A 19,203-nucleotide genomic window follows, 5' to 3' on the forward strand; every position below is an offset into this window, starting at 1 on the left:
CTTCTTTGACCTGCCATATTCCTCATTTGTATCAGTACAGCAACACATATTTGCAGTCATTCATGTCAAAGCGCTTCACAAGTACTCAGGACAATCAAAGATTTACGGTGGTAAAGATTTGAACTTGTGACAGTTGCTTTTAACTGAGTGTTAAAGAAAATAACCTTGCTAGATTTTGGCTCCGTTGACATGTAAAATGATTCCTCAGAGTGCCGCAAGCAACAGAAGATGTCTAACTTTTTTCTCTGTCAGTCTTGCCTTGCTGTTTCCTCACTCACTGGACACCTCTTCCTGTGCCGGAGAAGGCAGTGCACTTTTCTTAAACTTTTTAATAAGCCTTTGATAAGGCAAACACAAAGCAAAAAGGTTAATGAAGTGGCTAAATCCAGCAACACTTACTAAGTGGGCAACAGTGCAGTGATCTGATACATAATAATCAATGCTAATCGAAAAAAAAGTAATAAATAAATAAATACAATTAAGGGAAAAACCTAAATCAAACATCAGCTTTTGGCTTTGACATACATTGTGTTGAGTTGCTGAGAACAAAATAATGTATCTGTTAGTGAGTGGAAAATCCTCTCAACTGTTTTAGAGCTGGATTCAAAACCAAATGTAGTAGGCATATAGGTAGGAATCATTTCCTGTGGCTTTTTGTGGTGCATCAGAGTTAAATGAGTCATTTGTTACACATGATGTCGTTGTCAAGCACAAGATGGAAGAGGGAGTAAGAGGCTGCCCAACACTGATCGTAAATTTGACAATATCATCCTTTTTGATCCCTCTGTCCCCACAATTACAGTGGTTTTGGAAATCAGTTTATGGAGTCTGTTGTTATCCCCGCAGTCTGCTGGCCAAGCACACTACAAGATAGTGGATGGCAGTGGCCACCACTACTCGTAAAATATCCCGAGCATCATCTGCCACATGTTAAAGGACCTCAGTCTTCTCAGAAAATGAAAGTCCACTTTATTGTCAGTGTGCAGCATTTTTAATCTCCACTCCATGCATGAATGGAAATAGGAGTTCAGTGTTCTTGTCCTTCTTATGTATAGAACCAGTTCATTTTGTCTTTCTCAGGTTAAGCTGCAGATGGTTTAGCTCGGACCAGCCAACAGAATTTTGCAGAGCCATCAGAAAACTTAAAGTAAAGGTGGCAGGTCTCTGTGCAGTAGCTTAAACCCGTGGTAGTGGCTAGTGAGGCACGTATATCATCTCCCAGTCAGCTATCCAGGTTGCTAGAGAGGTATCCACCTGCATTGCCGCCAGCTTATCACCCAGTAGAACCAGTCTGGTGGTGCTGAAGGCACTGGAGAAGTAAAAACGGGCTTGCTGGTTTCTCCATGTGGATGTAGACACAGTCAAGGCAGTTCAGGCACCTGTTCCTTCTGGGTGCCTCCTAGTTGAGGTTTCCAGGCGTGTCCTACTGGGAGGAGACCCTGGGGTAAACACAGGTCAAATTGCAGAGGTTACATCTCTTGGTCGGCTTAGGAACACCTTGGTGTTCCCCCAGATTAACTGGCTGGAGAGTTGCATTGACTGCTGCCCTTGTGATCCAGCCCTGTATAAGCAGCAGAAAATGAGTAGATGGGTAAGACTTCATCCCTGATTTAACTTTTTAGCTGAATGTTTAGATTTATACCAATCATAAGACTGACTGGGTAATACACTGGAAATGCATTGGTGTAGTCACAAGTCTACTAGGACAAGGACGTTTCTCTGTGAGTTTGTCTTCACGTGTCAAAGAACGGCCAGAAACCTTAATTCCCAGCCTTTTTATTTGCTGATTGTGTTTCAGTCTTCCTCCTTCATCTGTAGGGGAATTACAGTGATTCATTCATTCCCAAAATAGACAGGCGCATTAGAAAACCCCAGGAACACAATCTGTGAAATCTTCTTTCAGTGTCTGAAATAGTCTGAGGAATTTAGCCAGCATGTCTGCTTGTTCAACATGCAGTTTTGTTCTCGCTTGCTTTTTCAAAGTGCCATGAGCTATTTAACGTGTAATGGTGTGATGTCACATTTTGCTTTCTGACACACTGTCTCCTGATTCAACTATTCTCACATTGTCACTGACTATACTTTTTGGTCTTGATAGAAAGATTCACATGGAATGTTTTTGAAGTCCATATTGACACACATGATTTTTAAATGACACTCTTAAGAACTGAAGACCACCTTTGAAAATGATATAAAACATGAGATACACATAAACTGACAAAAGGAACTTTTTTATTATTATAAAGAGCAAAATGGAGACAAAGATCCTCTAGTTCATTTAAGAATTATGTCATCACATAGCTTGTACAGCAGAAACATCTGTATTGATCAACTCAAACCCTAATGGAACAGGGTTATGGCCATCAGCAATTATGTTTCATGTTCTTGTTTTGTTTCTTGTAAAAGGGTAATACACATTTATCAGCATGAGTACTTAATCACATCCAAATCACATGGCCGATTTAAGATGATGTTAGGAGCAAGATGAAGCCTCATTGAGTTACCATTTCAGCTCGTTGGCTTCAGACTATACATTCGTTTTTAAATTGTGATATTCAAAGTAAAACTTTATGATATGTAATTTAGACCAGCGGTCCCCAACACCCGGGCCACGGACCGGTACCGGTCCGTCAGTAGTTTGATGCCAGGCCGCTAGAGTTGAGGCGCTGGTGTGAAATGTATGGTTTTCAGGGTTTTTATCGTTATTTTTTTTAGCGTTTTTATTGTTAACTCTGTTACCCTGGGTCTTTTCCTGTGTGTTATGAATATATCTTCTTTTTTTGGTACTGGTACTGGTTTTATTTTGTTGTATTTAGCCATGACACCTTAAAGGCCGGTCTGTGAAAATATTGTCGGATATAAACCGGTCCGTGGTGCAAAAAAGGTTGGGACTGCTGATTTAGACCATGCTTTTTGTCCCTCACTTGTAAAAGGTTTGATGGGATATTGTCAGGCGGGCAGGCATACAGCATGGACACCTAAATGATACCATAGGTGTATCTATCTACTAGATGTAGGTGTAGCTACCATAGATATATCTACTAAAAATGCCAGAGGAGTAAAAATCTCACTGACCTTGACTTTACGGTCAGACATCAAGTTTAATGAAAATCTTGTGAATGTGATAATTCAAGAAGGAAACCTGGGATTACGTGAGATTTTCACATTTATAGCATAGCTGTGTTTACTAAAAGTGACGTTAGAATCTCAGTGACTCTGGCCTCATATAAAAACTCACACACTCATCATACAAGTACTTTCTTTTTTCATACTCCAGTGGATGCATCTTGAGCAGCGTATTTGGATATTTTACATAGCAGACTGGAGCAGCCAGGGATCGAACCACTGCCCTTCCACTCAGTAGATGACTTGCTCTACCCCCTAAGCTCCAGCCACCCCTCCTGAATACTGTTCACATGTTCAGTGCAAGAAGAAACAGTAAACACTGGATTGAAACCCCTCGCCCTTTCCTACTGGTGGAAAAATGTCAGCCAAGGAAAACTACATGGCAACACGCGGCATTTGGTTGCTTGGGAAAAGGGGGAATTTTGTAGAAGTGACTGCAGTAAGAGTGAGCGAGATCGATTGTTAGGATGCCTGGGTCGTTGACCCAGGGTTTTTGAGTTTATTATATTATTTATAATTTCTAGGCTTTGGTTTCTTTGAGTTCTGTCTTATGGTTTATGTCTCTGTCTTCTCTAGTTGCTCTGTCTCCCCTGTCAGCTGTATCCCCTTGTCTAGTTCACGTCTCTGTGTATCCTTAGTTGCTATATCCCCGTGTCCAGTCAGTGTCTGTGTCTGCCCTGGTCCGACGTCTCTGTTCCCTCTGTTGTAGTGCCTGCATGTGAGTCTGTGTCTTTTGTTCAGTCTGTGTTATGGGTTTCCTGTTTTACTTTGAAAGTCCACGTCTCATGTTAATGTATCTGGTTTTGCTTCCCCTTGTCTCGTTAGGCCTGATTTGCCCCAGCTGTGTTTCCCTCCTGTTACCCATTCCGTGATTGCTTCCTCTGTGTATTTAAGCCCTGTGTTTCTCTGTGTCTGTGTCGTGATCTACCGTTTATTTTGCTGTGTGTTTTGGCAGTCCACCGGTGTTAGTTTATTTTGATTTTTTCCACTTATGTTATGTGTGAGTTCAGCATTAAAGCTGTTTCGGTTTAAGTTTGTCTCTGGAGTCTGCACCTTGGGTCCTATTCCTGTCTGCACACAGCCGTCACTTAACATCGATATTTATAGCAAATTTTGAGATGTGAAAGATTTGTGACATTTGGAATATATAGTTAGACAATTGCCTCAATAAACTAAGCATAGGTAACCTCATCAGGTTAAATTCATTACAAGTCATTTCCTGACTGTCAGGAGCAAATGTCATGGCAATTTATCTAGCAGTTTTTGATTTATCAAGAAAAAAAAAAAACTATAAGCAAATGCGTTTGATTAGGTCTTCACTCTATAAGTGAAAACTGGGACAAGTCTCAGTGTGAATAAAATTTCATAGAAAGTCAAAAGTGCTGAACAATGCACAGAGCCCAAGTTAATGTCTATCCAACAGTCGAAAACCCATGGACATACTCATTTTGAAGAAATATCAGCCAATATAGGTAAAATGAATGGCAACACTGAATTCTATTTAAAGGAGACAATATCAGGACTAAGTTCCAGAGACATTGGTGTAGAATTCAGCATCGCAGAGCTCTTGTAAGATACATACAGACATCTGTCTGAACTTTTTTCAGACTGCAAGGGCATGCGTGGTCAGTGTGTTTCCTCGTCATCTTCTAAGGTCGCTTTCACAATTGGCTATTGTGCTATCATGCTGAGTCATTGGTGCCATTTGCCTGTGTGTGTGTGTGTGTGCGTGCATGTATGGATGCATTATGCACACCCCAAACAGACAAAATTGCTTTGGACATGTAAATATGTATCTCTGTGTGTATGTGTCAATGTATAATTTTGCATATGTTTGCATTTGGGTGTGAATAATAATGTGTTTGGCACAACAGGCTCATCATGTAATTCTGCTCCCATACATCACTAATGATGGTGTAATGGGCAGAATAATTTTCATGCTGCTCCTCTGCTTGACAGCACTTAACCTGCAGCTGATCAGGAATCTGCACTCGATTGATGTAGAAGCAGCGTGAAAAAGACACATTACCTTAGATGGGTGTAAAACTAAGCAGGTCTAAAAGTGAATTAGAAAAGATGCATGAAATCCGCAAAATCGTACTAAAAACCGCACTAGTTGAGAATCTTTTTGTAAAAGGTATTAGAAAAGTCAATAGTTTAGCTGAAAGAGTTGTAATGGGCAGCCAAGCTCCTGTTCATTGCTCCCAAGGGTTTTACTTGAGTACTCACTGGAGCGTTTTCAACATTTAGATGCCCCCTTACTTCAAGCATGAGTGCAATGTCAAAGACATGATGCATTTAAGTGTTGTTAACAGAAATACAATTGACTCAACATCATCAATCATCAAGATAAATAGTTACTGTGATGCTGTTTCATACCGATTACATGGACATTGGGCTCTCAATGTGTTGCAACTCAGATCAAATCCTGTGTAAGATTTGCTTTCAGTGCTTAGTAAGACTGCACTAAAAAAAACATTATATAGATGCCAAACATCACATCATCTCACTAAATGTTCTTATTCAAATTGGTGCTGGGCTACCATGAGTTTTTAGAAGAACTCCAGTGCTCCGTGGAAGAACCGGAGACAGTGGCTTGGAGAAAAACATTCAGTGCAGATTTGAACCTGAGCCTCTGCTTAAGCCTTACAGCATGTAGCTCACTTGTTCCACCCAGCAAAGTATATCAGCATCTTCTTACTTGATTATGCCACCTGGCATTTTGTGCATTAGTCATTTGTTTTCTCCAGTCAGTCATTAGGATGTGACATTTAAGCTTTATCATTATCAGTAAATATAAAAGCTCAAGTAGTGGCTGCTGGGAAGAGTTAATGTTTTTCATAGTATTTTGAAAATATAGATGTATGCTCTTATTTAAGTAAAATGACCAGCAACAATTTGAATAATTTCAGTATTGAGGACTTTTATTACGTGACCTTCAGTAGACCTTTGTAGAGACAATAATTTGAGTCAGTTCCACTTGCCGGTATTGAAATTCCACATAGCGGAGTAATAATAAAGAATCTCAAAAAACAGCAAAAACAGAAAATAGTCTTCATGCACTGGAAATAACAATAAAACCCAAACAGACACTCAAACTCAAATATATTAACCAAGAATCCAAACTCAAATATATACAGAACCTAGTGAATGATCATGACAAACTCATTCAAAATTTGCTGTTTTTGAGTGATGACTTGACTTACAATAGGACTTCATTTAGGTGGCATTAAGTTGTTACTTGTCCTGGTTTTCCACTTGATTTACAACTTAAATCTTGAGTCCTCAGAACTGACTGCTGAGCTGGAACTTGGGTGGTCACTGGTTTTCTCTCTAAACTATATGCAGATTTCATCTGTGGTCATTTCTAATGACTTCTGTTACATCCATATGACAACATTTGATAAGAACTGTCAATTAATGCAAACTGAAGGTTTTGTCAGGCTTAATATATGGACTGCTGGAGAAAGATACTTAAAAATTTGATCTCTGAAGAGCTCCAATAAAAAAATCAGTCCTAACAAATTCTTCAAATGTCATTTCAGGAACCCATGTAGGTGCATATTTTTAATATTCAAAGAAGGAATAAAGCAGGTCTCTTAGATCTAGCTGATTGATCACAGTGATTTCACATTTCTTTTGTAGACTTTCAAAGCTCTACATATAATGCATTTATAGCTGCATGTAACACAGCTGAAATGACATTTGAAAGAAGTGAGTTGCATATGATGTTCTCTTTCAGTTTTAATCCCTTTCACTTTGTGCAAACACATAGCTTTTCTGATTAACTCATTTTCATTTCAATGCAATCTGGCTTGCTATCCAAAGCAATTGCCTTTCATATTAATGCGATTATGTCGTGGAACAAAGCAACAGAGACTTATGGTGCTAGTTGAAAAAAGGATCATCACATTGCCATCAGTAACATCCCTACTGAGTACGGGTATTAGGAGTAAGAGATAACAGTCACATGCATCATGTCTCTAATCTTGCATTGCTTTCTCTTCTGGCTGTGGGCAGAGCACCACTGTGACTGCAGCTATGAGAGAATCCCAGCAAAGCTGAGGATCAGTTATCATTTTAAACCCATTAATTTGCTTAAAAAACACTGATGCTGTTTGCTCTATATGTTACAAGAGTGTAATCTGGGGTTACACATGTCATAAAGTCTCATCTCTGTAAAATCCAATTAAATCTGTGTTTAACTCTGGATGAACAACACAGCCACTGTCTTGTGTTTTTGGAATAATTGCTAGTTGTCTCTTCTCTTTGTCTCCTTATTTCATTTCACATTCAAGGACAGAGCAGCATTCAACACCTACAGTACAAACAGTCTGTAAAGTAAATCTGATATTAAACCTGTTATATTAGCCTCATGCTTTGTTAAGTGTTACAGTGTTATGAACAATACTGACATCTGTTTAATGTCTGTACTCTACATTATGATGTCTGACTGACATTGACAGCCTGGCATGAGGATCGCTGTCAGTTTAGTCAGCTGGTCTGTCTATTGAATGCCTCAGTTTGGAACAAGATATCTCTCAACAACACAGACGTCTGATAGGGTTGTCACTAACTTGCACTTTGGTTCCCATTAGTTTTGCCAGGTTACCAGTAACTTATTTAGAGCTAGATTCACATCTAAAACCTTTCTTTAAATAATGCAATGTAAATCTTCAAATCAAAGGTTGGTAAAAAAAAAAAAAATTTAAATGGTGTCAACTGGACTGCATGAGGAAGTCAGGAATGTGATGTGAAGCTGGTGCAGAACATGCATGAGGACAAAGACGTGAGGTGTGCAGTATGGGTTCATTAGGATAGGGGTAGGATTGAATCAGGGATCTGCGCTGAGACCCTTTTTGTTTGTAATGGTATTGGACAGGTTGACGGATGACGTCAGGCAGGTCTTTCAATAGAGAGACCTGCCTGACCTCATCAGTCAACAGCCAATAGGCTGAGATGCTTCCGGACATTACAGTGACCTGTAGTGAGAGCAGGGAGTAGGATAAAGAAAGCCCGGAGAGGAGGAGGTACACACTGGAGAGAAGAGGAATGAAAGTCAGTAGAAGCAAGATGGAATATATGTGTATAAATAAGAGCGAAGCAGGTATAAAAGCAAAGATGCAACAAGTAGACATAAGGTTAGATGAGTTTAAATAACTGGTTTAGCTATCCAAAGGTGAAGAAGAGGGTGCAGTCAGGGTGCAGTATGTGGAGATGAGTGAGGATCAGGGATTAGAGACAGAAGAATAGCAGCAAGAGAAAAGAGAAGATGATAGCGAGATCTACTATGATGTATGGTTCGAAGGTGGGATCAATGCCAAAAACACAGGAGTCCAAGTTGAGAATTGAGGATTTTAAGATTTTCATTGGGAAGGACCAGGATGGACAAGATTAGAAATGAGTAAATCAGACGGATGGCTCAGGTAGAGCAAAGTTAGAGAGGTGAGGATGAGATCATTTAGACATGTGAAGAGAGATAGTGGATATACCCAAACTCTAGCCTTATTTTCAAAATTGTTGTATCCTCTTTTCCTTATTTTAAAACAACTACTGAGATCACACTACAATATATTTCAGTAAATTTCCACAATATATTTGCATAACAGAAGCCAGCGGAAAGAGATATTAACTTTTATTTTATTCCGCGGGTTCTTGCTGAATGCAGTTTTACTGTTCTTGCATGAAACACACACACACACACACACACAGGAGAGTCATAAATTTCTGTCAGAAGTAAATAACACACCACTTAAAAGTTGGCTAATGCAAGTTCTAATTTATTTGTAGAGCTTCTGCCTTCATAAACACCTATTAGGAGATGCTGCAGCCTCATAACAGCATGTCGACAGCACCGAAGCACAAGATTAAATTCTGTGGTAATGGTGTTAATGCAATGCAATCTAAAGCAGACTCCAAGACCTAAAGGACAAGGTCCTTTTCATGCAAATTTTCAGGAGAACTGGTGCCACTGCATGCTGCCCTTTAGCCCCATTCTTAGAAGAAAAAAAAGACAAACAGGTTGCACAGCAGAATTTCTAGAATGTTGAACAAAACAGCCCATATGGAAAAGATATATATAAATCTTATAAAGTTTGTATCTGTCTTGTGTGAAACTTGTATGAAAAGCATACAAGAGTGAAAACAGATATAAGATCCCTTGAAAAATTATATAATGAAACTCATTACTTATGAAAGTAATGAGAAAGTGGCCACTTTCATGAGTAATCACATATAAGTTTTTACTATTTCTTTTCCATATGGGAGTGCACGCAATGCCAGTATGATAAGCATATATGCACATCGTTTCATTAATTGTTTATCCCTTTTTTGCAATCAAGTACTGCCTGCACAGTGACTATATTCTGCATCACTTTTTATCAATTAAACATACCCCGCCTTAACTGTAAAACATTCTGTTGAGCTCTGCGGGAGCTGAAATGAAACATGTACCTGAATGATGGTGAACGAGTGTGTGTGTGTGTGTGTGTGTGTGTGTGTGTGTGTGTGTGTGTGTGTGAGACATATCTTTCCTCTGCTTATTAGAAAGGTTTTGACATTTACCGCAGTAAACACATTCATCAACAGAGACAGATGATTATCTGTTTAATTTTGGAGCCTCAGAAGATGTCACAGGTTTTGTTATAGCAGTCGTCAGGGTGCAGCTGCACAGAAACAGCAGCAGTTTGTTGAGTTCTCCCCTAGCTTATTTGTCTATTAACTTTCATAGCTAAGGACAGGAATGTATTGTGGAAGTGCAGAAAATGGGCAGATTGAAGACAGATGTCATGCAAAAGAGATTTGCAATGAAGGATCCACAAAATGTTACTGAATACTATACATTTTCCAAGTGTACTGCAGCCATCAATAATGCTTTTAAGTGCACTCAAACTTTCTGCATGATCTGCTGTTGTAAATGCAAGCTTTAAACCTTACAGGTTTGGGGTATTCTTTGTAGTTAACTATGGCACAGCTGTATAATTTTACTGTTACTATGGTACACATTCAAACTTCTTTCTTTCTGCAACACTGCATTTGTTAAATTGTGCTTTAAATCCTTAAAACTGTTTCCTTCATCCTGAGTTAAGATATGTAATTGTTTGAATGTTATTACACCTCTTTTATTTCTGTTCACTTCAAAGTTAAAACTTCTCAATGGCATGAAAAATACATTCCTATAAAACAAAATAGATTTTTCAATAACAGTTTTGTGCATTGCAATTTCTGGCTGGATAGTACTATCTAAATGAGCTGCAGATTAATTAAGTGGTTTGGAGTCAGCAGGAGTTAGTAGCTGTAGGAACAAAAATGAATATTTATGAATGATGAATTTGAAAGATTAAAGATTTGAAAGATAAACTTGTACAAGTTTTCTCAGAATCAGATGTCAGGTGTTACTACTGCAATCAAGTAAGTCATACTCATTACAACTTTCTATGTCTTGAAGGTTTTCAGCCATCCGGGTCATTGTAGTCTAAGGAGCTTGGAAAGAAAAGCGTCTGGACTTCTTTAAGTTCCTTGAAGACATTTCACCTCTCATTTGAGAAGCTTCTTCAGTTCTAAGAGCAATAGGTGAAGAGTCCCAGATTTTTAAGCTCTATTGGGAGTGTCCCTAAAAGGGTTGTGGAACCCCTATAGATCCTCTGCCTAATCACATGAGCCAAGGCATGAAAACGGGTGTGGGTCGCAATCAGAACCCATTGTGAGACCTTGCCCCACCCTATCATGTGACATACTGAGGTCAAATGATCCAAGATGTAAGTGGGCATTAAGGCATCTGGGAAGAGATTTCAAAAGTGGATTATAGATCCCAGACAGTTGGTGTCGCAAGCCACCCCCTCTGTTCAAAGATAGACAGATACATTGGAAGAATCCATGTATGGATTTCTCACAATGAAAGAAGCCATCTGTGTCCATGACCCTCTTAGGGACTTAAAAATCAGTGACTCTCCACCAATTGCTCTTAGAACTGAAGAAGCTTCTCAGAAGTCAGATGAAACATCTTTAAGAAACTCGAAGAAATCCAGACACTTTTCTTTCCAAGCTTCTTAGACTGCCTGGGAACTACACAGAGAAAGGCATCCCTTTTGTATTCAGTCCTCAGAACCTGTAAACATAGCACCTGTACTAGTAAATGACCAGCATAAACACTCTTAGACACGGGTTCCAGTTATAAAGGGCTAAGCTGTTTCCGTGGTGATGAGAAGGATTACTTCATGGCCGATGTTTGTTTGACTCTAGGTAGCCAGACATTCCTCTTGTCAGTGGGTTTAGCAAACAAGCTGCCCTGTTTTAGGTCTAGATTTTCCTACAGTGTTATATGGTAGGATTCCACTGATACACATTGAAAATCAAGGAGATCTGAATACTGCTTCAAATTATGGAAATGAGTCTGTAGATACACTCAGAATCTGCAGTTTCAAGTTTGGTTACCATGAGAGCTCAGAGGGGACCTGCTGAAAGAGCTATCTTTTTATTATAAGAACATCCAGGAGCAGATGGAGAGGATATTGTGGCTTATGTGCAGAAAATAAAAGACAGACTGTAGAAAATGACCACACTGGCACAGCAGAACATGAAAGTAGCTCAGAAAACCTGGTACAACAAAGGAATGGCTTTCCAACCAGGACAGCAGGTGTTGTTGTTGCTCAATGCAAGTGACAGCAAGCTGCTGGCCAAATGGGCTGGGCCTTACAGTGTACCAAAATGCCTTGGTAATGTCAAATAATATTACATATCTGATAGGAAGAAAGAAAAACCCATCAAGTATTTTAATTAAAGTATGAAGTACAGGGAAAAGAATTATTTCCTACAAGCAAAGCAGAGCAAGATTCAGTAACTCTTACTCATGCCCAGGCTTCCCAGTAGGAAGATATAAGACCTTGATCCACTATTGTTATAAGAAAAGTTAGTTTTATAACTCTGTTGAAGTCTCCCTGAGGGGCAAAACTCTACCCTGCACAAAGTTCTACAGAATTTCTGAATGCCTGTTGCCACAGCTAAAGAAGGAGATTGACCTACTCTTGGCAATTCAGATACTTGAAGCATCAACCCAATTATGGTGTAGATGGCTCTGCATTGACTAAAGATATCTCAACTCTGTCTCCAAGTCAGATTCCTATCCAATATCTGGCATCAGTGAAGAGAGTGGAAAGTGGGGAGAAGCAAGTTTATCACCACTCTTTTTTCTGCAGTGTACTTTGATGACGTGGTGGTAGCTAGCCAGACCTGGGCAGAGCATGTGGCTCACTTCACCCTACCGGCAAAAAAGCTGGTGGAGTATCAAGTCAAAACTCAGCTGAGGAAGGCGTTCCTCCGCTTTCCATTTTCCGTTATCCATGATTATCCAGTCCCTGACACATACAGGGAGGTGTATGTTTCTGTACAATTTCGCTCACAGCAACAGCCCTCACTGACTTAACGAATGCGTGACAGGGTTTCCATTGAGCTGAAGTCAGCCATCCCAGGCAACTCAGTTCTTCACACTCTGGATTTCACAAGGCCTTTCAGGGACAGGGATAGCTCAGTAGGTAGTGGTGGCCCCATGATCGGAAGGTCCAAATCGACTGAACGGCTGCCCTGAGGTATCCCTGAGCAAAGTACCGTCCCTACATACTGCTCCCCTGGCGCCCAATGGCTGCCCACTGCTTCACTGAGTGAATGGGTTAAATGCAGAGTGGGCATAGGGACAGTACTGCTGTAGGAGGTGGATGGAGGAAGACATCAAGTTATTTTCTTCAGAAGAAAGCTGTGCGACAGAGAGTAAAGATATTCCACTCTAGAAAGTGGAGTGTCTTCCAATGATATAGACTGTGGAGTCATTGAAGTACTATCTTCTAGGCAGACACTTCATCTTGGAAACAGACCGTCACACTCTCCACTGACTACACAAAATGATTGTAGCTACTGGAGAGTATCTCTTTGCAACCCTGTGACTTCACAATGTATCAGTCAGGGAAGTCTAACCACGGAACAAACTGCCTCTCATGTATGCACAGTTGTGGTCAGAAGTTAACATCCACTCATCATGCGCATGAAGGCAGTTTTAGGCGTTTAATGATTTCTTTAATTTCTATGATTTCTCTCCTTTTTCTGTGATAGAATGATTGTAGAGCATAGATCGTTAATGACTTAAAAAAACAGTAACTGGGTGCACAAGTTTGAATTCATTTTGGATTTTCCCTAGTTGCTTTACTGTAGGTGATTCCCACCTTCCCCATTTCTTCTGTGTGTGATTGCTCACAAGAGCCTTGTATACATGAAATGAACAGCCTTGGTGCTTTGTATCCACCAAATAAAGACAGAGAAATGTTGTCCCTGCTGACATATTTTGCATGTGAAAGAATTTGCTGACACAGAAGAGCAATTTTACTCAATTTTTGCTACAGAGAAGAGGAAAGCTGCCAGTGGCTTTCTGCCTTGTAGTTTAAATGGCAGTGTGGCAGCAGGTCCCAGAGGTACTCTGCTAATCAGCCTGTAATCCCTGTGCTGCTGATGTGAGAACTGATGCTCCACGCGACTCTATCATTTTCTCATCAGTGTTCTCTTTGTCTGTCTCCATCATTCTCTCTGTCTCTATGCATTTCTGTCTGAGGGACTGTGGCTTCCCTTTGATTGAGCCATTGTTCTGACTCGCTCACAGACTCAGCCTGTTGGGCATGTTTACATGGATTCATGCTCCTAGGTTGCTGGCTAATGCAACAACTTTGTTCTTTTAATTGCTTGCTGTGCTAGCCACAGGCTGAAAGGAATGAATAATTCCACACTACAGAATACTAAATTTTGCACCCAGTAAAGCATTTTTTGCTCTGAATACAGATATACTCTTTTAGCGGTGTACAGGACTGAATCTATACTTGTACAGGCATTGTCATCAATTAGCAACTTCTGTTTTTGGAAAAGTAAAAAAAAAAAAAAGGGAAATAAATCCTTCGGTGTTCCTTTGGGCATTTGCTAAACATATGAGTGTCACTTAAAGAACTGGCAGCTTTCACTGTGAATTGAAATATCTGCCAGATTTGGTGGGAGTTTGATGCTGATGGCAAAAAATTACCTCCAGAAGCCAAGATATTAAACAGAAACTGTGAATAATTACAAAATGTGCTGTTGGAGGGGGAAGGTTTTGCTTTTCTGTCATAATACGACAGTAAAGTTTCAAAGTATTAAGGTCAACATACAGTGCTTAACAAATTTATTAGACCACCTGTCATAAAAACAATAAAAGACAAGTAATTTCTAAATAGGTCAAAACCCTATTTAAAACTAAAATTATATTGTTATTTATTAGGCAACATGATTTGACTTTTTTTAATACCCAAATTTAAGACGGCATATTGGACTGCTGAGTGGAAGTCAGAAATTAATCCAGCACAACATTCAGCCATTACTGACTTTTAAACAAGTAATTTTTCTGTTCAGGAATGCAAGTAATTATCTGTACCTGGTACCTTTATTTTGTTGGTCTTTTTCAGCTTTATTACAGAGTGCAGTGAAGAGTGACAGAAAAGCCGGGGGGCATCACATTGAAACCAGGCCTTTTTAAGGCAGTTCATGCTCGAACCGCCTTAAAAAGCTTCTCAATCAGATTCAGGTCAGAACATTGACTAAGCCACTTCAAAGTCCTTCATTTTGTTTTTCTTAAGCCATTCAGAGGTGAATGTGCTGATGTGTTTTGGATCATTGTCCTGCTGCAGAACCCAACTGTGCTTCAGCTTGAGGTCACGAACAGATAGCCGGACACTCATTTTCTGAAATGCTGTGTTACTTTTATACCAGATGTAACTTTTGTCTCGCAACAAAGTATTTTTCCAAAATTCTTGGGGATCATCATGATGTTTTTGGAAAAACTGAGATGAGCCTTTATGTTCCTTTTGCTGAGCAGTGATTTTGGTCTTGGAACTTTGGCATGCAGGCCATTTTTTGCGCAGTCTCTTTCTTATGACGATGTCATGAACCTTAACTGAGGCAAGTGAGGTCTGCAGTCTTTAGCATGTTGTTCTGGGGCTTTGTGACCTCTTGAATGAGTCGTCACTGCGCTATTGGAGTAAATTTGGTCAGCTGAACTCTCCTGGGAAGGTTCATCACTTTTCCATGTTTTCACCATTTGTGGATAATGGCTGTCACTGTGGTTTGCTGGAGTCCCACAGCTTTAGAAATGGCTTTATAATCTTTTCCAGACCAGCTGATTGCAATGACTTTGTTTCTCATTTGTTCCTGAATTTCCTTGGGCCACACCATGATGTCTGATTTTTGAGGGTCTTTTGGTCTACTCCACATATTGTCAGGCGCATCCTTTTAAGTGAGTTCTTGATAGAGAACAGGTGTGGCAGTAATGGCTAGAGAAATTAAACTCAACTTTTCAAAGATGTAATACACCACAGTTAATGTAATGATCTGAACATTTAAGTGTGACGAACATACAACAAATAGGAAATCAGGAAGCGGGCAAACACTTTTCACACCACTGTAGATTTGAATATTATGTCAAGTCATGAATCTTTATGTTTTGGTTCTATTCTGCCATATCTGTGTGCTTTTCATGCTCATACATAAGACATAAGAAAGAAAATGGGCTTAACCATTACACACTGGACCACTTTTCATTGAATGTATTATTACTTCTACCAAACGAAGAAACAAGCTTTAAAAATACATAAATTATTTAAATACCCCATTTTCTGTGTCACCATTGCTAAAGTTTGCGAATTTAGAGAATGCCTAAGAAAACCAGTGTCCGTATCTTGTTCTGTTATTCTGTGGGAAGATAAAACACTCCCTGTCCATAATGCAGCATGTAAAAGAAGAGATTCAAAGGGGTGTATTGATTAATTGACAGGAAACAATGAGATTAATCCTCAACTCTGATTTCTTTCACTGCCATATCTTATTCTTCTTTACACCAGTAGTTGAAAGTGTGTTAATAGCTGCTCTGGGTCTGCAAGTTTTTCAAACACAAAGATCGATATGTGACAGTATGGGGTCTGTGTGTGTGCCAGTGCTGGGGTTTGAAGAAATGGCAGGGTTCAGTAATGACTAGGGATGGGTATCGAAAACCGGTTCTTGTTAAGAACCGGTTCCCACTGTTTCAATTCATTGGAATTGTTTGCCATTTTTGCAAACGATTCCCTTATTGATTCCAGTCGCCCCGAATGACGTCACCACGTTACGGAGCGTCATTTAACTGGCAGAAAACACGGCGCCTAAGCGGCTCAAACGCTCAAAAGTTTGATCATACTTTACGAGAACTGATGACAACAGGGCAACTTGCAATACTTGCAAAGTAGATACTTTATTTAAGGGAGGAAACACTACAAATATGCAAAAGCATTTGTTCACAAAACACACGATAACCTTAAATGAATGTCATGTTTTTAATTCCGCTCCGGACTCGTGAATCTCAATCGTTTGCACGTCCTCTCCCGTTAATTAAGGTAAATAATCAACTAACAGTGCATATTATGTTAGCGCGTTCTGCCTTATTACAAAACCTGCCATTACTGTGCATTTAGGTGACCATGATGAGAGAGACAGACAGAGCCTGGCTCAGATGCTGGCAGTTCTCACTGCAGTCTACCGGTAGCGTCTCCTTTCAGGCCAGGATAGACGAACATTTACAATTTTTTTTCCTGGGGACCCTGTGACACCCCATTGAAGAGCCGTAGGCTGTGGATCTCTTAAGATCTCACTGCTGGGTTTGTAAGGCCATGTTACTCCTACATTTCTATCTTGTTCAAAGAGAAGATATAAAACAAAGTTCTAAGCTAATCGACCTTAGTGTTCTCCTTTTTTAAAAAGAATCGATAAGAGAATCGAATCATTAAACAGAATCGAAAATGGAATCGTAATCATGAAAATCTTATCAATACCCATCCCTAGTAATGAGGGGAGTTTTGACATGAACAGGCAGCTGTGCATTGGGTAATAAGATTTGTTAAGAGCAGGAGGAGTTGGAAAAATGGGTGGGTGAATGAGGGGTTGGAGAAAGAAGAGGTGGAGCTGTCAATACCAGGTCTTTATCCTCCATTAAACGTTGATTTAATTCACTCATGTCAGGTTTGTCTAGTGAAAGAGATTGGTGAAATTAGAGAGCCACCAGGATGAGACAGGAAAAAACAAGGTGAAACAGGACAAGGTGTGAGCAACGGCAAGATGAAAGGAGACTAGAAGAATCACTGCACCAGAGGAGCACCATTTAGTTATAAATCTTTTAACATCCATAAAAAGGCTAAAAAAAGAACCCCAATTACTAATAGTAAATCTTCAGTAATTTTAAAGATTGATATTTTGCCAAATCAGAGGGTTGTTTTTTTTAATTTACACCCTTGAACTCAACTTTGAAAAAACTTATCTCAAATGTTCTGTTCAAAGGAATGCTGACAAATGTAGGAAAGTCCAGTATGTCACGAGTGACAATCCAAGAATACAGATTGCAGTAGCCACGGATGAACAATGATTAGCAACATAAAGTTTTTAAGGGTGTTCATATGCTGTTAATATACAGAAATTTCTGCTATTTCAGGATTTGGAGAAATGCCTACTTTTTAAAATTGGCTTCTCTTCCTCTTTTGGAACTAAAAAAAAACAGATGTAAGGGAGTGTGGTCATTTTGTGTGGTTAAATCAGCTTATTGTATCTCTCCTAATTTAACGGGCAGCTATAAAGTTGCTACACAAAGCATTTAAAATACACCATGAAATATAAAAGCATTTCTTTTTCTTCTGTACAAATCATCATCTTCATCATTTATTTACTACAGTGATCTGAGATCTGTGAAGTTCCAAAGCTGTTCGGAGTGGCTTCATTTTTATCGTCAAAGAAAAAATGCTCTTGTTTGACAATGCCAGCTGTATAGGTTGATTATGGTTTGCTTAATTAACATTGCTTGGAAATGAAACTCCATTCTGTAGAGACACTACAGACCGCTTTCTAAATTTTCTGTTTAGATTGTGTTTCATTTGTTATAATAGCTCATCTTTATTGAGTCCCAACAGCTTACTGTATCTTTAATGCTATCCCACTTCAAGCCTCCCTATAGACAAACACAGACACACACAGGTCATTTTGATTAATCCGGCACAGGTTTCACATTGTGCTAGTTTCCTTGGCTACACTAAACAAAATTGCTGTCAGGATCTCTCTATGTGAAATCCATATTGAGGTCCACGACAGAGATCCAGTTGTGCCTGCTATCAATTTATAGTGCCATATTTACCTTGTTGTTGTTTGAATTTACATCTGAGAAATTGGTTCTCATTATCTTAAGTCTGTGATTTTGCAACTGCTATGTATGCATCCAGACAGGGCGCAAAATGCCAGCTACACTCAAGAACACCAGGGCCAGCGCAGATTTTGGCACAAAACATCTGAACGGAGTCACCCAGCTTTGAAATAAAATGTTTGAACAGATAAAACCAAGATGCACTTGTGCCAGAATGATAGAGAAAAGTATGGAGAAGGAAAAGAACACACATTGAGCCAAAGCATTACACATTGCCTCCACCATGTTTAACAGGTAATCTTATGGGCATGGGCATTCATGGCTGCCAGTGGAACAGTGCTATGCTACTGCTGATAGAAGTAGTGGGATAAATTCTGAAGTGTACAGGGTTACACTTTCTGCTGAAGTTCAGACAAATCAGATGGCATTTTATAGTGCAAATGGATTACGACCCAAAGAAAACTACAAAAGCAACCCAAGAGTTTCTCAGTCACACGATCTCAGTCAAGCAGAGCGTGCTTTTCAGTTACTGATGACAAAACTGAAACCCACAAACAAGCAGCAGCAGCATCTAAAAGCGGCTTCAGTAAGGACCTGGCAGAACATTTCAAGGGAGGAAACAGCATTTGGTGATGTCCGTGATTTCCAGACTTCAGGCAGTCATTGCCAAGGATTTTCATCCATTTAAACCAATCCTTACATGCAAATCTATGTTCATTTGTCCAGTTACTGTTGAAGTTCTGAAAATGGAGGACTATCTTTAAAAATAGCTTTAATTCCTAAATCCTTAAAACATGACTTTTGTTAAACCCCTTGAATTAAAGTTGAAGGTTTGCTGTTTAATTGCATATTGACATTTG

The sequence above is a fragment of the Diplotaxodon limnothrissa genome, linkage group LG11 (assembly GCF_057381915.1).
Source record: "Diplotaxodon limnothrissa isolate DT_005_m linkage group LG11, D_limnothrissa_male_GT1.1, whole genome shotgun sequence".
NCBI classification, from domain to species: domain Eukaryota; kingdom Metazoa; phylum Chordata; class Actinopteri; order Cichliformes; family Cichlidae; genus Diplotaxodon; species Diplotaxodon limnothrissa.